Source organism: Sus scrofa, chromosome 3 (assembly GCF_000003025.6).
Source record: "Sus scrofa isolate TJ Tabasco breed Duroc chromosome 3, Sscrofa11.1, whole genome shotgun sequence".
Classification (NCBI taxonomy): domain Eukaryota; kingdom Metazoa; phylum Chordata; class Mammalia; order Artiodactyla; family Suidae; genus Sus; species Sus scrofa.
In genome coordinates, this window is record NC_010445.4 from 106,212,433 (window position 1) to 106,230,024 (window position 17,592).

The 17,592-nt window shown below is 38.7% G+C and overlaps 1 protein-coding gene across 4 annotated transcripts in view; it reads right to left on the bottom strand.

Moving 5' to 3' along the window:
• Positions 1 to 1,355, bottom strand: part of RASGRP3 (RAS guanyl releasing protein 3) — a 115,247-nt gene extending 113,892 nt beyond the window's left edge. Inside the window, exon 1 of one of the 4 annotated variants that reach the window (XM_021087646.1) lies at positions 989 to 1,355. The gene's annotated coding sequence lies outside the window, so the exon portion shown is untranslated. The remainder of the gene's footprint in view (positions 1 to 988) is intronic. The other 3 variants (XM_021087652.1, XM_021087649.1, XM_021087648.1) reach the window with 3 other exon arrangements.

Consider the following 17,592-nt stretch of genomic DNA (forward strand, 5'->3'; position numbering starts at 1 on the left):
CCTGTGTCAATTGTCATCTGGCTGGCTCAGCTATTCTGGCTTCCAGCTTTGCTATCTTCTTACAGCAGATGCTAAACATACCAATCTCAAACTGGGGTAAGCCAAAATAACAGCAATACATTTCCTTCTTCCTTTTCCCGAAACCACCAGAACCCCTATTCCTTTGTTTGACATGGGCATGACATTAATCAAGTTTTTCCAGGACACAGATGTGGAGGTTAGCAGTGGTGGATGAAAGTATGGTCATCATGGAAACAAATGTATTTGTTTGATGGCAAGAAATGTTAAAAGAAGTTACAATGTCCCCATCTCTCAGAGTTTTTGTGGGCAGCATCAAGAGCTCTCAGATTTAATCCATTTCCTCTTGACCTTTCCACTTCCAAATCCAGGGACCTTTGTTCAGGTTACTCAGAAAATACATGTTCAATGAATGTTTTGAAATAATAGCTTCAGTGTAAATAATTGTGAATTCCAGGAGACACTTTGTATAGAAAAAAATTAATTTTCATTTTATATAAAATTTAAATTTTTTAGTTAAAAATAACTTTTCTAAAATAGGTCACACTAGCTTGGAAGCATATCTAGTAAATGTATTCTAAACCAATAGCGATACCAGAAAAGGGCACATGGATTATTAATCAGCACTTTGAGAAGGATAGAAAAACAGACAAATATCAAGGATTTTTCAAAATGATCTTCAGTGAATTTATTTATACTATTTGATCCCCTGCTGGTAATGAAATGAAAGAAAACTTAGTGGCGATAAAATTATCTTAAGGAAACAATTATTTAAAATTTTTATTCCTGTTAAAAAGTGAAGATGGCATAGCCGAGGCTGATCTGCACATTTCTTCAGAGATAGAAGCAAAGTTCATGAGCTCTGCATGAGGACCTGCCCTCAGATTATATACACTGTCTGTGACCAGTATCCATGGTACATGATATGAATGTAGACACAACAATGTACGGTCTTAAAAAGGACACTTACCTTAACTTGCAGTCGTGGAATCATTTCGAGCGCATCTCTTTATCAAATCCTCTCTTTCGCACTGCTTCAACAACTCTTAACAAGTTTCTCTTCCACGTGTTGGAACACCTAGAGAATCCTGTCCTCTCTTCTAAAACGCTGCATTCACCTCCATTGCCCAAATCCAGTTCAGAATCGGGAAGAGGAAAAAAAATTGAATTTGCAAGCTGTTTACACCCTAACAACGACAGTGAAGCTGCTAAGCTTTGAGCTCAATGAATTAAAGGTTGTTTGGCTAAATGGCAGGCACACTTCCTCCTATTCTTTCTGAACTTAGTTTTCCTGCCTCCAGCAGAGCTTTTTCCTTTCCTGGGCTATAAATAGGCTGGTGGTAAGAGCACTGAGGAAAGAAGAGGGCAGGAAATGCATTTGATTTCAAAAAGCAGTCTTGGGGGTGCGTGTGTGTGTGTGTGTGTGTGTGTGTGTGTGTGTGTGTGTGTTTCTTTCAAGTGAACACCAGTAAACAAGGAAAATTCAGCTTTGATCTGTGCACCATAGCCAACATTTTCTTTAAATTCCTATAACCTTGGTTTGGCTCTAAGTTGTCATTTCCCATAAACAAATCTTGGGTTTGGAGATGTATCATTTTTTTCATATAAACTGTAAACAACCTACATCTCAGCCTTCATTTTTCAAAGGATTGCTCTAAAAATCGAATTTCCTGGGGGAAATGAGGAAGGAGGCAGACGGGGGTAGGGGTGGGGGTCATGCCATAGTTGTTTCTTTTCATTCAGAAGGAAATGAATCAGTATTTCTTGAGGCAAGATTCAGCAAAAGGAAAATATCAGGTGAACAAGAAAAGCAGATGCTTTTGAGTGAATGAAAGTATGAAGTTGAATTTGTAAACCATTTGCAGCCAATTGCGCTAAACTAATGGATTGTCCACAGTCTTGTTACTCAGAGTTGTTTAACTTCTCTCATAACTGTATGCAACACAAACGAAAATAAAAATTAGATGTCATTTTCTACATGTCAGATTGGCAGATCAAAATTTTGGCTATTGTCCGATGTCCCTGAAGAGTGAAGAAATAAGCATCCAGGAGTTGCCGTCGTGGCGCAGTGGTTAACAATCCGACTAGGAACCATGAGGTTGCGGGTTTGATCCCTGCCCTTGCTCAGTGGGTTAACGATCCGGCGTTGCTGTGAGCTGTGGTGTAGGGCGCAGACGCAGCTTGGACCCCGCGTTGCTGTGGCTCTGGCGTGGGCCAGCGGCTATAGCTCCGATTCGACCCCAAGCCTGGGAACCTCCATATGCCACGGGAGCCGCCCAAGAAATAGCAAAAAGACAAAAAAAAAAAAAAGAAAAGAAAAGAAAAAAAAGAAATAAGCATCCATATAAAGTATTTGGAAGTATACACTGGAATAAACTATTTGATAGATGGTAATTTTCAACTTCTTTCAAAATGTTAAGAGCACATGGTCTAACAAGATCCCTAAACATGCTTGACTCTGCAAAGTGGGCGTGGGTATCTGGAATGGGTGGGCAGTTTAATTTCTGATATATTTTTGCTCTTTTCACTTTTATACTGTGTATACCATGCTTCAAAAAGTGATTTATTTTATTTTTTAAGTATAGTTGATTTAAAATGTTGGTTAATTTCTGCTATATGCAAAGTGATTCAGTTACACCTAAATTTTTTTTCATATTCTTTTCCATTACAGTTTATCACATAATATTGAATATAGTTCCTTATGCTATACAGTAGGACTCTGTTGTTTATTCATTTAATATGTAATAGTTTGCGTATACTAATTCCAAATTCCCAATGCTTTCCTCCCCCACCCTCTCCTCCTTGGCAACCACAAGTCTGTTCTTCATGTCTGTGAGTCTGTTTCTGTTTTGTAGATAGGATCATTTGCACCATATTTTAGATTCCACATATAAGCGGTATCACATGGTATTTGTCTTTCTCTTTCTGACGGACTTCGCTTAGTATGATAATCTCTAGGTCCATCTATGTTGCTACAAATGGCATTATTTCATTCTTTTTTGTGGCTGAGTAGTATTCCATTGTGTATATGTACCATCTTCTTCATCCATTCATCTGTTGATGGACATTTAGGTTGTTTCCATGTCTTGGCTATTATGAAGAGTGCTACAATGAACATAGGGGTGCATGTATTTTTCTGAATTATAGTTTTGTCTAGATAATATGCCCAGGATTGGATTGCTGGATCATATGGCAACTATATTTTTAGCTTTTTGATAAACTTTCACATTGTTTTTCATAGTAGCTGCAACAATTTATATTCCCACCAACAATGTAGAAGGGTTCCTTTTCTCAACACCCTCTCCAGCATTTGTTATTTGTAGACTTCTTAATGATGGCCATTCTGACTGATGTGAGCTGACATCTCATTATAGTTGTGACTTGCTTTTCTCTAATAATTAGTGATGTTGATCATCGTATCATGTGTTTTTTGGTCATCTGCATGTCTTCTTTGGAGGATTGTCTTTTTAGGCCTTTTCGTGCATTTTTCAGTTGAGTTATTTTTCTGATACTGAGTGGTATGAGCTATTCATATATTTGGGAAATTAAGCCCTTGTGGGTCACATCATTTGCAAATATTTTCTACCAGTCCACATGTTGTCTTTTTGAAAAACTTACTAATTTTAAAGACAGAAATTTAAAAACTGTTATTACTTAAGGTCCTTCATAGGATTCTATTCGTTATCTATTATCTTACCTATCTGTGAATCATTATGTACTTACTGTCTCAACAATCTTCTCTTTACATTGGGGTAACACTTTGAGAAGCAACACTGGAATATCTAGAGAATCTCTTGACAGGAGGGGCAACTCAGAGTGTTGTCCACAGACCAATAGCATCTGTAGTACTTTGGTCGGAAACTCTGGGGTAGGCCCCAAGAATCTGCATTTTAACTTCAGATGATTCTCATGCTCAGTGAAGTATGAGAAGCACCAGTCTATACAATTATTCTGTTTGTTTATTAGTATCCCACCCTCTAGAAAGAAGTTGGGAGTACAGCTTGGTGACTTGTGTTAATAATATCATATTGCATCTTTGAAAGTTGCTAAGCATGTAAATCTTAAAAGTCCTCATCACAAGAACTTGCATTCTCTAATTTTGTTTAGTGATTTGATTTGGTTTTCTTACCCAGCCATTTCTTTCCATTCTTAGCTTTAATGCGAAGCTCTGTGTATGAGAAACAATAGGTTGAACAATGAGCTCAGCCAGAGCTGGTGAGGGAAAGCAAGCATGTCTGCATCCCAGGCACAGATGGGGAGGAAAAGATTCCTTTTAAAGAGAGAGAGGGAGAGCTAGAGAGAAAGGAGTGAATTTCTACTACAACCAGCAGAAAGAAAGAAGTCCACTGTGGTCAGGATATAACAGCTACAATGTATGGAAGTGCCTATACCTTACCTGAGTTGACATTGTCAAGAAAATAGTTGGCAACAGTGTAATATGTTTCTTGGGAGCAAAGCTTCCTACCACGTGAGAAGCACAAAATCTTCTAAGAAAACTCCAGGTACATATACCAGGCTTCCATTGTTCTCGGAAATTTGCCTTCTCTGTGAGGAAATGTTTAACTTCTCAAAAAGAACAGCTTCACAGAGCTCCCTGTGTAGCCCATCTCTAGAAATGAAACATTCAAATGTTTATGGAAACAGAAAGGTTCCTTACTCTTAATCTAAAATTAATGATAGACTCTCAAAAGGCATTAGAGGAAAAAGTCAAACGCCTTGCCAGGAAAGGTATTGTGCAAATTTCTTCAACTGTTTTGGTTTTGCAGTTGGAGCAAAATACATTTTTAAATTGCAATCACAAAGAATTTCTATGTGTAAAATATAAAGGAAACACAAGCAAAAATCCATAAGGAAAATGCAAAAAAAAGGTCTGCATATTATTTCTCAAATGACCCAAATGCACTGCATATATCAGAGTCTTATAGGTGTTTTAAATAATAACATATTTGTTCGCAGAAATTCTACGTGTTAGCCAAATTGTGGGGAAATGTATTCCATTGACTTGAATTGTTGTATCATACTAATAAAAATAAATCAGAACTGCTGGAATGACTAATCAAAAGGACATAGGTGGAGGATGGGTCACTAAATGTTGGCAGAAATATGGAAAAAAATTGTTGAAATTTAGGAAGGAGTTCTACGTTATAAAAATAAAATATAAAAATTAACTATTTGAAGTAACTAGATGACTTAAGCGGGATAAAAGTGACACTTCTATTAATTTTAGTAAAATCAAATTGTGTTTATCAGTTTATTTTTGTCATTGTTTTCTTTTTTGCCACCATGAGACATATGGACATCCCAGGCCAGGGATCAGATCCAAACCATAGTTGCAACCTACAACTTCTGCCACAGCTACAGCAATGCCAGATCCTTTAACTAACTGTGCTGGGCCAGGGATCGAACCTGTGTCTTGGTGCTGCAGAGATGCAGCTGATCCCACTGTGCCACAAGGGGAACTCCAGGAGCTTGTTTTTACTTAGCCTGTCAGTAAACAGTAATGTTTAGAAATGTTACTTTGGGGAGTTCCCGTCGTGGCGCAGTGGTTAACAAATCCGACTAGGAACCATGAGGTTGCGGGTTCGGTCCCCGCCCTTGCTCAGTGGGTTAACGATCCAGCGTTGCCATGAGCTGTGGTGTAGGTCGCAGACGCGGCTCGGATCCCGCGTTGCTGTGGCTCTGGCGTAGGCCGGTGGCTACAGCTCCAATTAGACCCCTAACCTGGGAACCTCCATATGCCGCGGGAGTGGCCCAAGAAATAGCAACAACAACAACAACAAAAGACAAAAGACAAAAAAAAAAAAAAAAAGAAATGTTACTTTGGGAGTTCCTGTCCTGGCACAGTGGTTAACGAATCCTACTAGGAACCACAAGGTTGCAGGTTCGATCCCTGGCCTTGCTCAGTGGGTTAAGGATCTGGTGTTGCCATGAGCTGTGGTGTAGGTCGCAGACACAGCTCGGATCTGGCGTTGCTGTGGCTCTGGTGTATGGGTCGGTGGCTACAGCTCCGATTAGACCCCTAGCCTGGTAACCTCCATATGCCACAGGAGCGGCTCTAGAAAAGGCAAAAAGACAAAAAAAAAAAAAAAAAAAAAGAAAGAAAGAAAGAAATGTTACTTTGCAAAATTACAATAATCCTGGCACAAATGGAAGAGTTCACAGTATCTCCCAGCAGAAGCCCAACCTTGGTTAAAATTCAGCGGGCAAACCTACACCAAACTGCTTTCACTGGATTTGGCTTTAGCCTCAATTGGTATTCTGTCATGTTGCCATATACCTCAAATAAAATAGCACTAGTTTCCATGTATTGATGATTTAAAAAAAAAAAAAAAAAGGCTTTTGAAACTCTCCAGAAATGAATGCCTAGAGTTTATCAGTTTTATCAAGACTAAAATCTGATATCATGCTAATTAAAGGAAATTCTAATTAGTGTTGTGGTAAAAGTTTTTCTATTAATTTTGAAACATGGACACTTTCATTTTATTGTCAGTTATGTGCTCTTTGGGGGCAAAGCCTTTGGATTCAACCATAAAGTGGTTTGTGATGCCAATTACTGATGGAGGCAGAAAGACACAAAACCACCTCTGGGAAAAAAAATAGGCAGAAAAGAAAATATACCATTATAGAAACAGTGCATGGTAACTTCTGTACACGAAAAGGAATACTATGAGCACTGAGAGCATTGGTGCCCAAATATTATTTTTGTGCAACATTTTGAAGAAAGAAGGGAAAGAAGTAGGAGAGAGAGCATCACGGTGAAATTGACTCACGTGTCACTGGTAAATGTATTGCTTTGGAAGATACTATGGTCTACTGAAGCCCAGGTGGTAGATTGGTCACTGATTTAATAGTTCACACAGTTTTCTTGCTTATACAGTAGATTAGTTTGGGTTCATAATAGAGTCAATATACTCTATAATCCCCTGAACCATATGATTATGCAATTAATGAAAAAAGTGTAAACTGATTTTATACTGATGTCAAGGTGAACACCATCACAAGCTTTAGAATTCTAACATAAATTATGGGGTACAAATTCATTCCAATTAGATGCAACAAGTTAAAATAACTGAGTTTTCTGGTTGTATTCAATATGACCCAAAGACTCTCTCTCTTGCTGCCTTTGAAGAAGCAAGCTGCCATCTTGCGAGCTGCCTCAGGGGAGTGCCACATGGCAAGGAACTGTAGGCAGCCTCACTCCAGCAGTCAGCAAGAAACTGAAGCCTTCAATCCAACAGTATTCAAAGCACTGAATGTTGCCCACACCCACATATGCTGGAAAGAAGCTCCTTCCCAAGTCAAACCTCAGATGAGACCAAAGCTCCAGCTGATAACCTAATTGCATCCTTGTAAGACTCTGAACCAGTGGACCCAGCTAAGCCTCTGGCCAGGCAGGTTATAAGAGGGAGGGTTTCTTGCCCAGATAGTTTATAGTTATGTGTAAGGTCATCATATGCACATAATCATGTATATTCTGGCACCTTTGCTGTGTTCTATTAGTTGGCAGCAAGTCACAGGTCCTGCCCTTATTCAGAGGAAGAGGAAAGGGAATGAATTCCAACAGGCAGGAAATCACAGGGGCCACTCTAGAGTCTGTCTACCATAAGGGGTAACCAAGCTGGAAGGAAGAAACAAGTAGATGTAATACCAGGTGGCTTTCTAAAGGATAGCTAGGACAGTATTATTCCCAGGGAGAAGAGCAAAACAACTTCTTAATTTTCCCTGCTTCAAAGCTGTGAGAAGTGCACTTCCTCAGGAGAGAAGCAAGTCACCTTTCTACCACTAAACACTCTTCAGCAACTCAGGAACCTCAATGTTCTCATGCTCCATCTCCGAGGTCCTTTCACGTCTAAGCTTCTGTGACTTCAAACTGCCCTTTCAAGCCTCTCAAGACATTTTGGAGTGCTGTGAATCCTGTTTGTATTTACATAGCACATTGGGTGACCACTGTTGACACCTTAATAGAACAATACAGGGGAGAAAGAGAAGAGATTAGTCCCTAGAAAAGCTAAAAACCAAATCAGTTGGAGTGTTGCTATCCGATCTCGTTTTTGATTTTCCATTTGACTGTTTATATCACTAAAGCACGATGTCATTCTAAAAATACATGGAGATAAAACTATTATGCAATTTACTTTGTACAGGCAAATTTAGGGCTAAAAACTATGTCCTCTGTGGGAAACAAATTACATTTCATGTTCTATCCAACTAATATTAAATATATCAAGAAACTATTTTGGCAGTATAAATTTGCAGACTCTCCAGTTGAGATAGATCCTTCATAGCATTTATCTAAGTATCCAACTGGTGGGCAGAAATTCTCTAGAACATAAAGGACAAGTTGTCTCATTAATTTCTAAGTAAATAGACTATTGTTGCATAGCTTTGTGATATCATAAATGTAAATGGCTCTATTAAAAATAAAATTATGATGTTAATCCAAATGAGGCAATTCCAAATTGCTTTGTTCACTAGATAATGAAACTTTCTTATTCTTCTGGGAAAAAATTAAATTCTAAATCATATGGAATTTTTTTAATATATTCATAGTTATTCTTGTGTAGATAGACTACACAATAAAATATACTATAAACGTTCTCTTATACTTTACTGAGAACACATTGAAAGTTGTAAGTCAGGAGTTCCTATTGTGGTTCGATGGTAACCAACCAGACTAATATCCATGAGGTTGTGGGTTTGATCCCTGGCACCGCTCGGTGGGTTAAGGATTCGGCATTGCCATTAGCTATGGTGTAGTTTGCAAACATGGTTCAGATCATGGTGTTGCTGTGGCTATGGCATAAGCTGGCAGCTGCAGTTCCAATCTGACCCCTAGCCAGGGAACTTCCATTTGCCACAGGTGCAGACCTTAAAAAAAAAGTTGTAAGTCTGATTGAAACTGGGAATGCTTCGTTTCCACTTAGAAGCTAAAGAGGGATAAACAGTTCAAAAAGGAAATGACTCTTTAGAACTATATGAGCTCGGACGTTCCAAGAGTCTGAATTTCAAAACACTAAACACTAAAGGGGCATTTTTTGAGATAGCATCACATTATATCTACTTATTATATAGCTTGCTCAAATATACATTAATGTACAATTAATTCTGAAAGAAACCACATCCTTCTATTGTATTTTATTTGGACAAGTCCAGCACAATACTTTTTTTTTAATTGTATTTTTTTCATCCACGTGTAAGTCCCTACTAAGTACAAAGCTCTGAGATTGAGCCCATAGAAGAAAAAAATAAAACTAAACATTTGGTCTTTACCTTAAAACAGCCTACCTTCTAAAGCAGAATTTCTCAAATTTTGGTACAATAACAACCGTTTCAGCATAACTTATAGAGCTTACTTGACATATAGATTTCTGGGCCTCAGACTCAGAGGATTTATAATTCAGTAGGCCTAGCGTAAACCTTGGAATATGCATATATAAGGCTGCGACCGTTGTTGCACACTGAAGTTTTAAAACCCATGATGCAGGGGTCAAACTACATATTTTTAACTAATGCAAGAGAGTGACCCAAGGGAACAGGTTATGTAAATACTGCATGAATTCTGATGATAGCTATAGCCAACATCAAGGTTTCAGTATTGGAACACATTATAGCATACACTTCCCTTAAAGGCAGCTCCATGTGCCTAATGACAGCACATTTAATTTGTGTCTCAGAAAAAAATATAGATGAAGGGGCCATTTGTTTTTTTTCTGGGTGCTAAATTTTTTTTGTATTTTTTTGTTATAATAAAGAACACCTAACATCAAATTACAATCTTAGTTTTTATGTGTACAGTTCAGAAGTGTTAAGCATATTCACATTGTTGTGAAACAGATCTCCAAAAGTTTTTTGCCTTGCAAAACTGAAACTCTATACCCTTAAAACAACTACTCCCCCTTTCCACCCTCCTCCAAGCCCCTGGTAACCACCATGTTGCTTTCTGTTTCTAAGATGAAGAGACCATTTTTTAAAACACAATCCAATGATAAAGAGGTCAGGTCTGACAAAATTGAGAGCAAAGAGTGTTGAGTCCAAACACCAAAATCAGGGGTTAGGTTTAAGAAATGAGATCAAAAAGCAGAAGGAAGGAGCAAAGCAAAGACAGATGGATGCAGAAGCAGAGGCATTTTCCAGAACTGAGTTGATACTGTTTGGCCATATGGCTATGGGTGTTTGGTGCCAGGGAGATGTGCTCTCTGAAGCAAGACAGAAACTGTAAGCCACTGTCAGATATCAGATAATCCTCCTATATCTTTGGTGAACAAATGACTTGACAAAAGCAGATGAGAAGGAAGTCAGAGGATGAAGACTGTGCTTTATAAAGGCTTTTTACCATCTCCAATATTTGCTACAGGCTTAGAAGATGGGGAGATCTGTGATAAAACCCACTGTGATAGTTTACTAGGACTGGAGTGGTTGAGGCAGGCTTGGGGTATTGTGGGTCTCTGCATTCTGGGCATAGATTTCATTAGAATTAAGTGTCAAAAGGCACTATTCTGAATATAGGGCCATCGGAAATTGTGAAGAGCCATGGTTAATGCTCCAACAGGGTTGGGGGGATGACTTTCACTACATTAAGGTGTCTCCAAGGGGTGAAACTAGTCAATATCGAGGACTGGATACCTCTCCCACTGTGTGTGCTAGGGTGGCTCTGAAGCTCCTCAGAGCCCTGCTCTAGGAAAGGAGGCATGGAAAAAGAAGGAGCCTACGTTTTGAAGCTAGACATACCTGACTTTAAATTTTAGTGCTGCTTATTACCTGGATGACTTTAAACCAACTAAATATCAATTTACCTATCTATACCTCAAATTCTAACAGTAACTACCTACTGGGGGAGGACATGGGTCTGGTGCTATGTAACAGGAGGATGCTGTCCTGATTCAGAGGCACAATTTCTCCTCTCAGTGATGAAAGCATCCTAGTAAGAATCAGATGTGGGAAGGATCCTGAGGTTGAGAACGAACAAGGAAGTTGGGGAAGTATATGGAAGCCAGAGAGGTGTGTGACTTCGGCTAATAAATAGGTTATTGGGCTCCCTGGTCTTCAAAGCAGAATGGTGGTCCAAGTCACGGCACCAAAGGGTGTCTTAAGTGGGCCATTGACTCCCACGACATCCATTAGCCTCAACAACCAAAGTCATCCTAAATAAGCATACAGCCTTAGTAAAAATAGGATTCTTGTTATACAAGCATAGCTTAATGACAAACTCCTTAGCTTCCAATTGCTATTCCTAAATCAGATATGGAAAATTAGATGCTCTTAGGTGCCTCTGATCCTACCATGGCTTAAATCTGGAGGTAAGCATTGATTGCTCTGATCTCCGTGGGTGGGGCCTGACCAGCCTCATTTTCCCAGTAGTGAATGTGTGCTTCTCAGACCAGTCCTCATATGTGATGTGACATGCCCCAGGGCAGTATATGGACTGCTATGTGCCTACCTGGAGGTGGCAGCAGAGAGTAATGACTACAACCAGCAGCTTGTTTTTGCAGCCCGTTCCTGGAGCTGTGTAGGCTCGACATGGAAACTCTCCCCCTTTGTCTAGATTTGGGGTTGGTGAGTTCCAAGAGCAGCTTGCAAAATGATTCTAATATATAGACTCAGACACACCTGGAAAAGGGAGTTTTTTGACCTTGTTTTATTCAAATAAAAGTCTCTTTTATTTTATTGTCTTTGGCCATGCCACCTGTGGCATGAGGTATTTTCCAGGCCAGGGATCAAACCCATGCCACAGCAGTGAAAACACCGAATCTTTAACCGCTAGGCCACCAGGAAATTCTCAAATGTCTCTTTTACAAGGAACTCATGAGCAATTGCGAATGAGAATGGGGCTGGTGATTAGGACCATGGGCAGAGAATTCTGAAGGTCTCCAGCTTGATCGGAGGTAGGAGTTTGAGAACAAAGGTGCTAAGAGTTGTTTGACTCCTGTTGCCTGATTCTGAAATGCAGAAGCCCCCTGGCAGGAAAGCCTGTGGAGAGTAGAGACTGAACCATCCTGCTATTGTCAGCCCCACAAGGGGCTGAGTAACTGAGCAGAAGGAAGTTGTTCTATTGCATTGTTTGTTTTGTTTTTGTCTTAAACAGATACCCTTCTTAATATGTATATTAAAGTCTTGAATAAATATGTAGAAGGTAGGCAAATTTGAAAGAGATAGCAACCCTAGTGTATGATATAATATGCATCTCAAAAGGGCTTGACAGGCTCACATAAGGGGGCAAATGACAGTGAAATGAATAGGAGCAAAGTTAAAATTCTGCACTGAGATAAAAAAACAGTTGTACAATTTCAAAATGAGGAGACGTGGCTTAACAGGAGCCCATACTTCTCAAACTTGCTATTGATATTACATTAGTCAGGGTATGCTAATTGCTATAATTACAATTCCCAAGCCCCAGTGATTTTAAGATATCCTATGGAGGAAAAAGTACCAAGGGGATGACAGTCCTGGTTCATTCAGTTGATTGCTTCTGAAAAGTCTTCAGAGATTCCATTAATATGTGCTGAGTAAAGAGATTTTCAGATAATGTCTCATTGTAACTAAGTTAACAATCTTATTGGAAACACGGCTTTAAAAGATTTCTGCAAAAATGTAACCAGTGAAAAAAAGATAACAGCAAAATGAACTTAAAATGGTAGAGTAAACCTTTTTATTCTGAGTACAAATAAGCCCCAATATGATTTAAAAAAAAAAAAAAGGATGACAATGTAATTAGCAAGAAGTCCCTCTAAATCTAAAATTATCAAAATGACCATTTAAAATATGGATTTACGGAGTTCCTGTCGTGGCGCAGTGGTTAACGAATCCGACTAGGAACCATGAGGTTGCGGGTTCGGTCCCTGCCCTTGCTCAGTAGGTTAACGATCCAGCATTGTAGACACGGCTCGGATCCAGCGTTGCTGTGGCTCTGGCGTAGGCCGGCGGCTTCAGCTCCGATTAGACCCCTAGCCTGGGAACCTCCATATGCAGCGGGAGCGGCCCAAGAAATGGCAAAAAGACAAAAATAAAATAAAATAAAATAAAAATATGGGTTTACATCCACTTACATTAATGGACTTGTTCTTTAATGATAAAATTCTCCCTAGCTGACTAGCATATTATGTCTTGAGATATTCACTGGTAATAATATGAATTCTGGTGATTAGCCAGACTTTAAAAGCTAAGCATCCAGAACAGGAAAACAAACGTCAGCAGTTTTTCAGAGATATTTAAAATTATGTGGAATAAACCCAGTTCTTGACAAACTGAAACCTACTGATAATTGTGCAGAAGCTTCTTTTGAGGTTTTTCACTTTATCATTAAAGAACAAAAGCCTCAAACCATTGCAGTCTCTGGTTCTTCCTGCCACTGTGAAAAATGGTTGAAAGAATTATAAAACAAAAGACCAATAAACTCCAAAGCATTCCTCTTCAGCACATTTTTTTTGGAAAGTCACATAGAAAACATGGTTGAAGATATGAAGAAACAAATATTTATTAGAACAGACGACTCAGTATTGGCCATGCATTTGGGTGAAAGTACAAATGTTTGTAACATGTCTCCATTTATGGTACTTGCTAGATTCTATTTCAATAGTTACATTCCTGAATAACTTTTTTGTAAAGGATTTAAAAAAATTTTACTGAAAAATCCTACCAAAGAATATTCTAATGATAAATGTTTTCATAAATAAACACAATATTTTATGGGAAAACTTTTGAAGTGTTAACTAACCACTGAGTTCAGAAGAATAAAATATATTCCTGCAGAGGAATAAAAGGAAAGATTTTAGGAAAACTTGACAAAGATGTCCACCTCTGTGATGTTCATACAGAGTTTCATTCTTTGGGGAGCTAATGCAGTGAAGAGATTGAGGCTTGAAGTGCCCACAATATAACTTGAGGCCACTGATATGGTTAGTTTTGATGAAAACCTTTAAACACTAGAACCTTGTGAGATTTTAAGGACATGGAGAGTCTGTTGAGACTGAAAACCCAATCATTTCCACCTAGTATAGCTTCCTTCTCTTCTCTTCTACAAGCATGATTCCCAAGAACATTCCCTAATTCAGTTCCTGTGTGATGAATCTGCTTCCTGGGAAACTCAACTTGCAATGGTGGCGAGGGGTGGTCTAGGAAAACCGATGTTCATATGAGATTCTGAAGCTGCCACCCACCCATCCAGTTAGCAGTAAGGATCCTGAATATCATAAGGAGGAGGGCTGCTGCTACATAAAGGAAGAAGAATGTGATGCTATCCTGGTGATCCACTGCAGGGGCCTTTTGACATTTCCTTGTTCATCTTGAGAAAAAAACGGATAAACACATCAGTCATGCTTAGGGAAAACATGGAGATCAGGAGATCAGAGGCCTCAGAAATGAAGATCTGAGTCATGCCAGCAAGTAAACCATCTCCTTGGCAAAGATTGTGGCTGAGAAGGAGGCAATCTAGAATGATGAGTATCAGTCAGTTGTGGCTCCAAGGGCTTGGGCTCCAAATGCTTACAGCCAGGGCTATAATTTATCTTACTAACGTTTTTAACCATTTCCCCTAGGAAGAGACATCAAACATGATCTTGGAGGAACACCTCCCAGAATTTATATGGAGAAGTGGATCTGAGTAGTGCAAATGGGAGTTGTGATGTGCCACTCCATCCCCTTGAAGTCTGAAGGACTTATTCCTCCAGCAATTGACAGTCTATTGATGGCTGACAGTTATCAGAAATTACCACAGGCTGGAGAGTTCTGCCTTACACAAAATTCCCATGCTTCCTTCCCCAAGACAGCTCAGATCCAATGACTGTTCAATATATAACATAAAGCCCCAAATCCCTCATGTTAGCTCAAGACAACATTAAAGGGAATCACAGCTTCAGGATCCTCAAAAGGTTGGCCTAGGTTCCCCTTTGTTGAGGCTACATCACAATGCAATTTCTTCCTCTCCTTTTCCACTCCCGGATGTTGATCCCAAGAGTGCTCCCTTTAAAAATTCCTGTACACTAATCTTCATCACAGAATTTACTTCCTTGGAAACCTACCCTTCAACAAAAACATTACTGGGACACCTGATGAAATTTGAATATGGACTCTTGATTAGATAATGGGATGGCGCCAATGTCAAATTTCCCAATTTTTTTTGTCACATGTTGTATTTATATAAGATAATGTTTTTCTTTTTAGGAAATACACAGACATAAATAGGGATAAAGGCATATATCTACAACTTAATCTCAAATGATTAAAAAACGTACATAGAGAGGTGGAGGGTCAAAGAAAAAGAGGCAAATAGGACAAAATGAAGAGAAACAATTGGCAAATCTGTGTAAAAACTATGGTGGTTATTTATATTCTTCTGTAACTTTCTCTAAGTTTGAATTTATATAAAAATAAAAAAAATTATCAGACTAAAATGATCAGACCTCATACCATTCCCAGAGATTCTGATTCCTTTGAGAAGTATTTTATTTCCAATGCTCAACAGCCATCTGTAGGTATTCAATAAATATTTATTTAATAAATGAATACGTTAATGATTAATCCTGAAGTTTAAGATAATGGGTTCAATTCTGGATATGGAAACCTTTGAATGCCTATGAATCCTCTTTTGAAAGTCCACTCCAGGGGTTGCATAGCTTTTTCAATTCTGAAGGTAACCAGTGAAAAGATAACTCCTGTGTCCTTTTTGAGACCATTAATTCTCGCTAGCATTTACAAGTTTGAAGTCCCTGTGAGACCTTGTGTAAACAAGATCTCATCATTTTGCATCTAAATTGATTTGCAAGTGACCTAATTGACTGGGTATTGACCTTGAATGATGGAGAGATTGTCTGATTTTTGTGGGCATCCAAATATCTTTATTCTGTTTTGACCCCACTTCACATTATCTTTCTTTTTTATTTTTTAATTTTTGAACTTTAGCCTAACATGTCATAAGCATATCATATTAAGTCATTCTGGTAAAAGTTAACTCTAAATGCATGGTATTTTTAAGTGGACAAGAAGGATTAATTAATGAGTAGGGGAAAAGAAGGTGGAGGGGGCTGGGGGGGACATCCAAGGATTGTTGCTGCCATCCAGTGGTGGTGTTCTTGGACAAATACGGTTTAAAGCCCATTGTTGTCTCTTGTTTTCCACTGCAAATTCCCAAATGCCATTCATTCAAGCTTAGGAACTAAACTGCAATACTAACTTGCCATGAAATTCGTTTTATATTTTCCTGAGTTTAAAGTAATAACTTCAGTTTATCCTGAAGAAGATCATAGGATTTCATGGCATCCAGTTTCCACATAGTCAAAGTAAATATTTCACTGATGATTAGTATAGTCATTGCTCTGTGGGGAGAATCTGATCTGTTAAAGCCTTTGTTCTGATGACAGCCCAACCCCCTGCCCTGATCTCCCTATCTCGCCTCCTTTACACACCCTTATAGTAAATATCACTGATTCACCTTTCAGTTCCTGTTGGACATTTCCAAGTCACTTTTTATCTGTGCTCCTATAACTGTGAACTCCTATCTTGACTGTTTCCATCTCATGGAAATAAAAAAGGGAATTATCCAAAGCTCAATTCATTGATTTTCATTGAGCAAGAGCCTTTGCCTACTGGAGAAGAAAAAAAAAATTGTTATCACTGGCTTTAGAGTAAAAGAAAAAAATTGGCCCAGGCATATCATGTAAGTTTTATATAAAGCACACTTTTTGGCTTTAACAAACACCATCGAGTTTACACAAAGTTCATAAAAGTGTTGATGTTTCCTACTTTTAAAACTCACATATAGTGTTCCCTGTGCACTAATGATGTAGCCTGTTAACCAAAGTTTGACCTCCTTTCTGTGTTGTAAATCCAAGCCCACCCACCAGCTTGTCCAAAGTCATAATCTCTGGCAGTGATGTCATTCCTTGACACTGAAAACAAACAGTGTCCAGATCTGTTTCCTTTCTCCTGCAGGTTTGTCGTCCATTGTAGAGGCGCCAATGGGTAGGGGCTCAGGCAACCACAGGGCTTTGCTTGGGCCCACTGGCTTGAGAAGCTGGCTTCCAGGGACTGGACCAGACCAAAAAAACCCAAAACAAAAACACCCCCGAACTTCCTCAAACCACCTCCAGAGAAGGCTGTGCAAGTGCTACTTACATAATTCATAAGAACGTGAAGACCAAAGCAAGCAGTTGGCATCCAATAAAAGGTAAATATATATTGTATTTATTGGAACATAACAAATACCAGTTTTACAAGGAAATTTGGTAGAGAGAAATATGGAGGAAAAAGTTGAAAGGGTTTTCATTTCATTTGTTTTAAAGAGATTTTTAAAAGGGTTCTGTAGATATAGTATTCTAGATACAGAAGTCCAGGTGAAAAGCATTGGTTGTGATTATGCAAGAATATTCTACTAACCCTGAAATAAATATAAATACATACAGCTAAAAAGAAATATATCAGTGACTTTTGGTACCAAGCAGGCTGTGAAACAAAACCAACTAACTGGTAAATGAAATCCCATATCCTACATGGAATACTGTAAATAGATGTCAATACACCTTTCTAACAAATACTAGAAACCAGAAATTAATAACAGCATGACATAAATTCAAATATATTTTT